The sequence below is a fragment of the Hirundo rustica genome, chromosome 27 (assembly GCF_015227805.2).
Source record: "Hirundo rustica isolate bHirRus1 chromosome 27, bHirRus1.pri.v3, whole genome shotgun sequence".
Taxonomy (NCBI): domain Eukaryota; kingdom Metazoa; phylum Chordata; class Aves; order Passeriformes; family Hirundinidae; genus Hirundo; species Hirundo rustica.
Genome location: NC_053476.1, coordinates 4,685,188 through 4,695,928, shown reverse-complemented (window position 1 = coordinate 4,695,928; position 10,741 = coordinate 4,685,188). Strand labels below are relative to the sequence as shown.

Below are 10,741 nucleotides of genomic sequence, written 5' to 3'. Positions count from 1 at the left end.
TGGTGCCTCCTGCAGCAAACTGCCGCGGGCCAGAGCTCCTGGTGACTCCGTTTGCGTGACAACATCACTGCAGCACCTGCTGTGGTGCTGCATGATGCAATCCCTGCCTCAGAGCCGGCCGAGCTCTTGCCCTGAGAAACTCGAGGATAAATCCTGCGCTGGTGTCCACAGCCCTCTCCGCTCCCCTGCGGGTGGCATCCTCTGGGGAGGATGGAGTTCTCAAGGACAGGTGATGTGCAGGTGCCACAGCGGCCGCTGCCTTTTGAGCAGCAGCGGTTCAGGGCTCAGAGCCTGCAGTGTTCGAAATCAGTCTGTTTCACCCACAGAGATGTTCCCTGTCCCTTTGCAGAGCTGGCAGAGCTCTGGTGGCTGCTCTCCTCCAGGAATAAAGTCCCTCCTGGCTGCTGGCATCTCTGAGAATTGTCAGTGAAGGGGGAAGTTAATGCCAGGAACTGCCCTTCCATGAGCCCAGATCCAAGGGAATCTTGGCTTTAAGCGATGTGAGCCCAGGAGCCCGGTAATTCCCACAAGGTCCTGTAAGTGAACACATCCTGTGCCTCCCTGATGAGTCAGCTCTTCCTCTTAGAGATACGGACTTTAAATGATCTGAAAGCCTCTTGCAGCTGCCAATTTAGAAATGGAAGAATGATTAATTAAAAATATGTCTGTCCTTAGGGGTATTGGGTCTTGTATCGTCTGGTTTAGGTGTTGGGCTCTGTGTGGCTTCCACACAGCTGGAAAGAGACAAGAATAATGCTTTTTCAGATGGGGTGAGGTCAAGGGGAGCCAGTGAAAGACGGTTTAAATGCCTTGGCCTTGATTTTTTGGGTCTCTCCGTTTGCTAAAGAGGTCAGGGTGAAAGAGTGAGTTTGTTTATCCCGAGCTCAGCACGGCTGAGGACCTGGCTGGCTCTCTGTGCTGAGTCACGGCCCGCTGGCCGCCTGCGCTGTCCAAACACCGGGAACGTTTCTGTCCCCAGTTCACATCCTCGCAGTCCCGCCGGCCTCGGCGGGGTGGTGAGGGTGCACCGTGCTCCGATGACTGTGAAAATGAAATGTTGAGTTACTCCAGTTGGAGAGAACCACGTCCAAGTTGAAATACGTGTCTGGTCAGTGGGGAAGGAGGCGGCTGAGCTCTAATCCCCCCCCCGAGCCGCAGCGTCCGGCGGTGGGGACGGTTTGCGTGAGCCCTGCTCGCGTCTGTCCTGCCGTGACACCGCACGGCGAGGCTGGGAAACGCTTGTGTAACTCCCTGCTCCCTGCTCCACGGAGCTTACGAAACCCAGCTGGTGTCCTGGGCCAGGGCCACAGCCTGGGAACCTTGCTCTGCGTCTGCCTGGGGGCTCCTCACCCAGCAAGGGTCAGACCGTGGTCTGTCGGCACTTGCAAGTCGCTCTGGAAAGATCAGTCCTGTCTCCTCACTTTCAAAATCGCCTTTTGAAAGCAATTAACCCGTTTCCTTTATTTAGGTGAACTTTAACGGCCAGGTTGCAAAAGGATCTGGGTAGTGCTTTAATGGAATTAAGCCAGCACAGAATTTGAGTATTTATTTCAGTGGATCATTATGGTTTTGCAAAAGCCAGGCTTAAGCTGAATTAAGCGACTCAGATGAAGCAGCTTGTGGCCAGAGGAGGCCCTGGGGATATCAGACTTGTATAACCCAGAATATAACCCAATATAACCCAGAATTTCTAATGCAACTGCAGCTCTGCAGGTCAATTCCCACTGCAGGTTAGACCTGGGGAGCGGTGTCCTACCTTCTGCAGCACCTGCCAGGGAAAACCTTGGTTGTTATGAAACAGGTATGGAAGATAAAGACCCCATGGTTTCCTCCCTAAAAGATTCCTTTTGTCTTATAATTTTGTGTTAAAATAGCGTACACCCAGCAGCAGTATGAGCCAGGAGTGAGGAGGAAAGAGGAGCCTGGCTTGAGAAAGGTAGGAAAAATTCCCAGATCCCTTTTCCAATAAACAAAAGCCCCCTGTGAACACAAAGAAGAGCTCAGTGCAGTAATTAAACTCTACATCAGCTGTCAGCCTATTGCACATACAGGTAAGAAATGTGCCCTTAGAGAGCTTCTCTGCAGTTCCTCTCAGCTGGGGCAGGATCTGCTGATCACCGTGAGCTCTTCGCGCCTGCAGCTGCCCTTTGGGCTGCTCCAGCAGTTCTGGAAACATCTCGGTGTTGCTGCAGCGATTAATGCATTTCACTCTCAACTAACCTTTGCCAACAGATCTTCTAAATGGCCTGGATGTGGCTGTGCCTGAATGTTAGCTGGCACTGGCTAATGATGCCTCACTGCTCAGCCTAGGATTTCTTGGATCCTGACAGAACTTGTTGCTGAGAACTCAGGCAGATATAAGTGGGCTTTGAGGTAACTTTAGGAAAACAGGTGTTGGCATGCTGAGCACTCAAGAAATGAGGCGCAGAGTCTCGGTTTTGCTGTCTTTAGATGGAGAAATAATCCCATTGGAGGATGTTGAGCTGATTCCCAGTCAGCCTGGTGCCCCTGGTACATCCCACATCGGCTGTTGGAAGAGCTGCTGTCCCAGACTGGGCTCGAGCTGCTTGCACTGTAATTCATCTTGTTTTCTGTTGTCTCACAAGAAAGGATCCACTTGTAGCACTGTAGTGTGTATTTTACAATTCCCAAAGCTGCGATAGATTTTTGAGAGGAGATGTGTCTAATCTAGGAAAATTCTCTAGCTAAATTACAGTGGGTACTTTTTAGGCAGTTTAAAAATGGGCAGAAAAGAACCATTCCTCTGGTTTTAGATGGGCTCACCTATTACTATTGACCTGAAAACAAGCAAACAAAGCCAACTATCTCATAATATTGCATGTTCACAAATTGAAATTTTTTTTGTACAACTCTGATCTGTAGGTTTGTAGTTATTGGTACTGTAGTAAGAGAATAGCTTTGACACTCCATAAAACTTTATTCCAAACCAAGATGGACTATTCCCATTCTGATCTGCTTTAAAAAGCAGACTGGTGCTGCGTGTGTGTGCTCCTGGAAAGACTGGTGAGGAAACTTCCCTTTCCCCATCTAAGTTAGACTTAAAATAAAGAAATACTCAACAACTACAGGTAAAAAAAGGCTTTAATGAGAACCTGGTGCTGCAGGTTCCTGATCTGTTTCTCTCACAAAAAGCCTGTTCTTAGACTGGGTATTTGTCCTTGATTCGCACCTCACTGTTTCTCAAGAAAAACTGAAAACTGGATCCTGCCCTCCTGCAGTTTCTTTATTAAATCCAATTATTAGGGATAGTAACCCTGTTAACACAAGGTAGTAATTCCATCCAGGGATCTCCAGCGTGTCCACAACTCTTCCAGGCTGAGCAAAAGCAGCTCACTGCTGCTCCAGATGAAGCAGGCAAGGTCGAGAGGGATCTTTTGGGATCGGGGTCTGGTTTTGTGAGCCTCTCCCTTTGCTTTCCAGCACTTCAGGCTGGTGGCGCGGCGCTGAGGGAACCCCGACAGCTCAGGGCCGTTCTCCTGTCACCTGTTGCTCCTTCTGACAGGTGTCTGCTGAACCAAAAGCCAAGGAGAGCGGCCAGCCCTGTCCCTGCACACTCTGTGGCCTCTTCCTCTCCACTGCAGGTGCTGCGGGTGATGCCGCGGAGCTGCCGCCGTGTGTAGGAAGCGGCTGCTCTCCCTTTGTCATCCTGGAGCTTTACCAGGATGAAACCAAACCTGCGTGGCTGCTGTGGAGGCTGCTGAGGGGATGCGCTTCCCACACGAGCCGCGCTGCCGCCATCTCCATGGACGCTGAGGGCTGCGCCCAGCAGCGCCCGGAGGCAGGAGCGTGTGCGGGATGCGCGGCCGGGCAGAAACCGGGATGGAAGCGGGCGCCACAGGGCTGTGCGAGGCGGATTGTCCCGCTCATCCCTCGGGGTCGGGGTGGGGTGGGTGGCGGAGGGATCACTGCGGGAGGTCAGGAGGCCGGCCCCGCTGGCCCGGCTCGGGGGCCCGCCGCAAGCCCGGCCATGAGGGGCGTGAGGGGCGTGGAGGGGGCCGTGAGGGGCGGGTGCAGTCGGGGAGGCGCGCAACCCTGCCGGGGCGGGGCGGCGGCGACGCGCCCCCGCGTCCCCGGCGGACAACATGGGGCGGCGGCGGCGGCGGGGGCGCGCGCGGGGGCGGGGCGGGGGCGCGCGGCGGGGGGGGGGCGGTGGGGATGAGGGGGGGGGGAGCTCGAGCGGCGCTCCGCGACAGCGCGCGCGCGACTCCGCCCCGCCGGCAGCGGCGAAGGGTTCCGGAGCCCCGCGCGCGCCCCCGCCCCGCCCGCGCCGCCGCCGCCGCCGCCGCTGCTGCCACCGCCACCGCCGTTGGGCACCCGGCTCCCGTGCGGACACCCCCGCCGCGGCAGGTACGGGGAGGGGCGGCTGCCCCGGGCTGGCGGGCGGTGAATCCCCCCCGGGCGCGCTCTCCCTTCGCCGCGTCCCGCGCGGAGAAGGGCGGAGGGGTTGGGGCGGGGGGGGGGAAATATCACCACCTCCCCCCCAGAGAAGCAAAATCCGGCCATTTCACCCCAAAAGCGAGGGGAGGGGCGTGTCCCGGTGCCGGCGCCCCGGGGCTGCGGCAGCGCCAGGCGCGGCCCCTGCGGCAGCGCGGGCGCCGGGGCAGGTGCGGCGGGCGAGGGAGGGATGGATGGATGGATGGGAAGGATGGAAGGGATGGATGGAGAAGGGCGGATCTGGGGCTTTCTCCCCGCTTTGCGCCGCTCTCGGTCCCGCTCCTCCCGGCAGGTGGGGCCGGGGCTGCGGCAGGAGGGGCGGCAGCGCGGGGCCATGTTCTGCAGCCGCCTCGAGGGGGGAGGCAGCGGGGATTAAAAACGGGAAATTAATCAATGATGGGAAACCCTAACGAAGAAGCGTTTCGATTAAAAAAAAAAAAAAAAAAAAAAAGGGAAAAAGGGAGCTGTCCATGCCCAGCCCTAAATTTCGCTGGGGGAAAGCGTTATTGAGGTCACGGCACCCCGGCGTTGCCCGGCTTTGTTGCACCCCCCGGTGCCCATCTCGAGGTGTTAAACGTGAACGAGGTGGGTCCCACCCTGTTGAATCCCGGGTGTTTTCCAGCCGGGGTGGGGATGCTGGTGCCCGTCCTCGTGGGTTTGGGGCTGGGGTGGTGCTGCTTGGTGTCACTGGTGGTCCCTGGATGTGCCGTGCACATCCCAAGCATCCCAGTGCCGTGCTGGCATTGCCCTTGTCGTGCTGGAACTGCCCCCTTGTCCCTTCCATCTGCCTCTTCCCATGCTGTCTCTTCTTTCTCATCCCAAAATCCTACCAGGCAGGGTGTGGGGCTGGCCCCCTTTCTGGGTTTCACCTTTTTTACCTGTGGTTTTTGGGTGTTTCTTTATTTTAAGTCTAACTTAGATGGGGAAAGGGAAGTTCCCTGGCCAGGTGTTCCCAGGAGCAATTAAACCTGCAAGGAGCAGAAACAGCTCATTTCAGGTGAGGGATGGAGATTTCTGCCTGCATCTCTGCCTGCCACATGAGCACAAGGGAGGAAAAATCGTATTTTTCCTGGTGTTTTTGAACACCCAGAAACGCAATCCTGCTGCTGCTTGCTGAGGGCAGCTGCCATCACTTTAAAGGGAGTTTCTCCTTCCATTTGCTGTGGTACCACCACGCGAGGTGCAGCTCCATTTGCAGCGAGAGGCTGCTCTTGCCTGGAAACGTGCTGGAAGGAGCTGCTGAGATGAGCTAAGCTGTCACCATTTGTACGCAGAGTATTCCCGAGCTTCCCTGGCGTGGATGTGGGCAGATGTTGGATGCGCGTCTGAATCAGTGGAACAAAATTTGCTGCTGAGAATCGTTAATTTGTCTTGTTGAGCGATGGCTGCCTGCTTCCATCCATTGAAGGGCTTTTGGCTCTGCTGCCAGTACCTCGGGTTTGGGGTGTTTAATGGCTTTCCTTTTGGGGGTTCAGGGTTTTTTGGCATTATTTCTCTCAGGGTGGTCAGTCAAAGCAGGTCTCAGCTGGGTGTTTGCAGGCTGCTCTTGAGGGGAGAAAAATGAAAACCTCATTCTCTCTAGGAGTGAGAAATTGTCTAACCCAGTTATGCTTTGTTCCCTCTTGATACACGAAATGCTTGGTTTTCCCTCCAAGGTGAGCAACTGAAGGAGAAAAGCAAAGTGTTGGCTGATTTACCTGTAGTTTGTAGAGGATTTGAACATAGACTCATGGAATGGATTGGGTTGAAAGGAGCCTTACATCTCATTCCACCCCCCTGCCTTGAGCAGGGACATCTCCCATTAGACCAGATCCCTCCAACCTGGCCTGGAACACTTCCAGGGATGGGCATCCACTCACTGGCAGATGGTTCACACCTGATTAAAGTATTGCATCTTCTCGTTCTTTGAATTAGATGCAGCTGGGGTTCATTCTTTGAGACCTGGGGAAATATGATGCCCATCCCACAGATGGTGTCACAGATCAGATAGGGATGTTTATCCTGCAGCAGAGGGGATTAGCTGAGGATAGAAGTGGTGGGAGCTCTGTGTGCCCTGTGGGAAGCTCCGTGAGGAGGGGGTGGGTCCAGTCCCTGCAGGTGGCAGGTGCAGGTTTTGTGTGTCTCCCTCTGTCAAGCACTGTGTTAAGTATTTACAGGTCGGGCTTCTAATTTGGTCTTGCTCACCCTTTCCCACTCCTCTGTGTCCCCTTGCTGCCCTCTGCTTCCAGCCTCCGCCTTCCCAAGGCATTCCATTCAAACTGTCCCATTCCCTCTGTGCTTAAAGAACTGCAGCTTCAGGAGGACCAAGCAGTTATTTCACATGTTTTATATATGAAAAGGGGCTGCTGTAGCTTTGTCATTTCATTCCCAAAAGCCACGGGAAGTTCTGCTCCCCTGGCCGGTCTCCATAGGATAAAAACGAGGAAAATTTAACACTGTAGCTGCCCTTTCTCCGTGAGGAAGAGCAGGGTGTAGCCGGTCAGGGATGCTCCTGGCGTGCTGGTGAGGTGGGTGTTTTCATCCTCTGCCTTTTGTGTTCCTGTGCTGCATTTCGGAGAACAGCGTTCCTCGTGGGGTGCTCGTTGATCCGTGTGGCACCACGGGCTTTTCGCCAGTGTTTTGCCAGGCGTGGGATTTGGGAGTGTTTGGGTGCCACCTTGCTGGGTTTTGCTGAGGGTGTAGCAGCAGGGATGGAGCAAATCGCTCCCCGGTTACATTTATATATCCCCACGTGGAAGCTGGGCTTCGCAGCATTGTGGGGCTGTTGGAAAAGCCACGTTGGAAATGTTCTTGAGCTGCTGTCTGTGCTGAAGCTCCTGAAAGCCTGCCTTCATCGGCACGGGAGTGACCGATTGTCCTGCCCCATCCTGCAGCACAGCTGTGGCTGCCGGTGCCCTCGGAGCGTCCGTGTGTGCCCATCTGGCTGTGCTGGCCGGGGTGGGTGCTGGGTGTGCCCACCCCAGGCTTCCAGACAAATCCCTCTTGGCTGGCAGAGCGTGGAAAATTGGATCATGAGGCACTGTCTGAGGGGGAAATGCTCAGGGTGGCTGGTCCCTTTCTTCCCAAAAGCAAGATTATACAAAAGCTGGAAGAAAGCTGTGGATTTGAGTTTGTCTTGAGCAGAATAATCTTATTTTGTCAGCCTGATGGGGCTTGCCTGTGGTGTTGGTGTCCTTTGGGGCAGCGCTGCTAATTTAGCTGTAGGAATGCTCTGACACTTGATGAATGAGTCAAGGAAGATCCAGGGCACTGGTTTCCACCCGGCTCCCAGTATTTTCCAGTTTGCCCAGCTTGCTGGCTGGTGAGGTCAGTCGGCTTGCAGGTTGGCTGGTTGACTGCTAGGCTGTGTGCTGGCTGTGCTGAGGTGTGGGGCTGGACTGAGGGGTGGAGGCTTGTGGTGTAGTGCCTTGGACTTGTGACAGCCCTTGTGGGGCTGCTGGAATGTGGCAGCGGGGTTTAAAAGGAATTTAGTGGGTTGTGGTTCTGCAGGTAGAGCAGCCAGCCCTGAGCAAAATGGTCATGGCCGGTGCTTTCTGGCTCGTTCTGGGGTCTGCAAACCCACGAGTCTGTGGAAAAGCACTGAGAGCCCGTCCTTAAAGCAGAATGGGTCTCTCTGGCTGTATTCGAGTAGCCAAGGCTGTTAAACCCCGAGGTGACGGTTTCCCTGGTGTACCTGTCCTGCGGCTGGGTGGAGGGGGAGCCCCAGCTCAGCATCCTGGCTGTTCCCAGCCCCAGCTCGGAGGAGCAGCAGCTCTCTGAGGGCCTCTCCCTACTGCTGCAGTGGCAGCAGAGCCGTGCTGGCTTTCTAGGTTTTTCTGCCAATGCAGTGTAATCTCTCTCTACCTCAGGGGCTCTGCTTGCTTGGCTGTGGTGCTCAGACTCCAGAGCTGGCTGGATGGTGCCTGGGGCTCACCCCGAGGGCACGTCCTTGGCCTTGGGGGTGCTCATCATTAAACTGGGTAATGCTGGATGCCGTGGGGCTCTGCCTGCCTCTGGAGGTGGAAAAGGAAGCAATTGCAGGAGTCGCTTGGGCTGCTGATCTTGCAGAGCTGTTCCCTCTCACCTGGCAGCAGTCCTGGGAAGAGGATTAGGGTGAGTGGACTGGGGCAGAGAGGGGTGGGTTTGGTGAAACCTCACTGAGCACCAGGCTGGCTCAGCCTCACCAGAGGTGCAGCCCCCACTTTGGATCACTGCTCCCTTCAGCGAGATGTGGAGCTCCTGCTCTGTGCAGTGCTGTTCCCACCTGGCTTTTTGGCATGAACGGCCCTCAATCCCAAGCTGTCTTTGCAGGTCACCCTAGGATGTGCTGGGTATAGCAGAATTGTGACCCTTCAGGTAACCCCTTGTGAGGTTTTTAAGGTGGGCACAGCTCAGCTCTGAGGGACTGAGTGAATCTGAGTCTCTCTTACAGCAGGATGGATCTCCCTCCTCCATCTGTGAGCTGGAGCTTTGTTTTACACTGAAATCTGCTGGTTGTAGGCTGGTTTTTTTTAAGTGCCTGAGGAAAGCATGTGTGGTTTACACTGGAGTCTGGAGGAGAAGTATCTGTGCCTTTAGACTTGAGTGGGTTTTCTTTGCAAGTCTAATGAGCTTTTCGCTCCTCAGAAATCAATCCACTGGTTTTTCCCTTTTCTTTCCTAGCAGACCAATTAGTAAAGGTGGTCATAACACATAGTGTGGCTCCTGTTTTCAGTGTCTCTTCTTTAAATATCCAAGGAAAGGGAGCACCAGGGGATACCTTCTGTTAAGCTAAAGGGATTATTGCCCTTGTTGGGCTAATTATTTCCATCTTTGCAGCCTCTTCACTGTACCTGCCCTGACCTCTCTTCCTGGAGCAGATCTGGTGTCACTGCCCGTCTGTCCTTGCCGCTCTGCCTTCCCTCAGCGCTGTCCTCCAGAGCAGGGGGATTGTCCCACCGCTGCCCTGGGGAGGCAGAGGGGTTTGTCCCCAGGAGCTGAGGGGAGTTTGGACAATGCCCTCGGGCACAGGGTGGGATGTTGAGGGATGAGGTGCAGGGCCAGGGAGGGCGGTGTTAACTCCTCCCTTAAAGAGAGGTGATGAAACCTCTTGTATTGAGGGGTTTGGATATAGCACTGTGTGTGAGACTTTGAAGGGCTTTCTGCCTCTTATCAGCGTTGCACTTTATGGCTCCTCCTCAGCTCCTGCCCCGGGCTGTCTGCCTGGAAGTGCCAGATGTAATTTCAGATTGATTTCATCAGTGTCCCAAGTCAGTTGCTGCAGAATGAAATTCCATGAGTTGTTTGTAAATGACTCGAAAAATCTAAAGAAGCCTCTCCTGTGACTCCTGAGGACATCCAGCTCAGGCTGTTTGTGGAGGGCTGGAGATCCACTTCTGAGATAAACCAACTGTTTTCCCTGCACTTCGAAGAAGTGTTTTCAGGGCTGCAGTTTTGAAGTTGAGATTGCACAAGTAGGGGAGATGTTCAGAGTGGTAAAATTGTTCCTTGTCCTAGGAAACATTTTATCTTTTCTTTGATTAAAAGTTACTTATATCCTGTCTGCCTCGGCTTGGTCTCACTGTGGAGCGTGTGTGTGGTGCTCAGAAGCAGCTCTGCTCCTTCTCCTGTGGAGTGAAATGTCACTTCAGCAGAGCTTCCTGGTGCAGAGAGCACATCTGGCCAGCTGTGCACATTCTCAGTCAAACCACAGGCAGATCAGGGCTGTCACACTCGAGATGAGAGGCCGAGTGATGGGCAAACGAGGCTTGTCCTTGTCCTGGCTGGTTGCTGTGGATCCCCAGGTACCAGGACGAGTCTCGGGCAGAGGGAGAAGGGGCTGCTCCTGCTCTGCAGGGTCGTTGTGTTACTTGGAGACCACGGCGATGACAGAAGTGGTGCCAGAGGAGACTGTCCCAAAAGAAGGGATAATCTGGAGGGATTCCTTCCTGGAGGTCACTCTGTATTTGTGTCCGCTCAGGGTTGTGTGGGGAACCTTTGTATAAAAATGCCGTTTATATCTGGAGCGGTACTTGACTTTGGTATGGTCAGAAGTAAAGGAAATGTAAGATTTGGAAATGTGGCTCGTGTTCCTGCCCTAGTGCTGACCCACCTGGTACAGAGTGCTGACTCTCTCCCTGTGGAGCTGTTTTGTTACCCTCGGCTGCAGATCCTGCATGTGGTGGGGTGAGAGTTGCTGGGATTGAGTTACCTCTGTGCTTTAAGGTGAGACCGGTGAGGAAACTGGATAATGCAGCAGAACTGGAGCTTCTCGTGCTCTCTGCTGGTAGCTGTAGTTTGTGGTGTTAGTAAGCACAAAGCTGGGATT

General features: G+C 54.5%; 1 protein-coding gene across 21 annotated transcripts in view; it reads left to right on the top strand.

Moving 5' to 3' along the window:
• Positions 1–4,281: 4,281 nt before the first annotated feature.
• Positions 4,282–10,741, top strand: part of MAPT (microtubule associated protein tau) — a 45,115-nt gene continuing 38,655 nt past the window's right edge. For all 21 annotated transcript variants that reach the window (XM_040087162.2, XM_040087174.2, XM_040087173.2 and 18 more), the window contains exon 1: positions 4,282–4,368. The gene's annotated coding sequence lies outside the window, so the exon portion shown is untranslated. The remainder of the gene's footprint in view (positions 4,369–10,741) is intronic.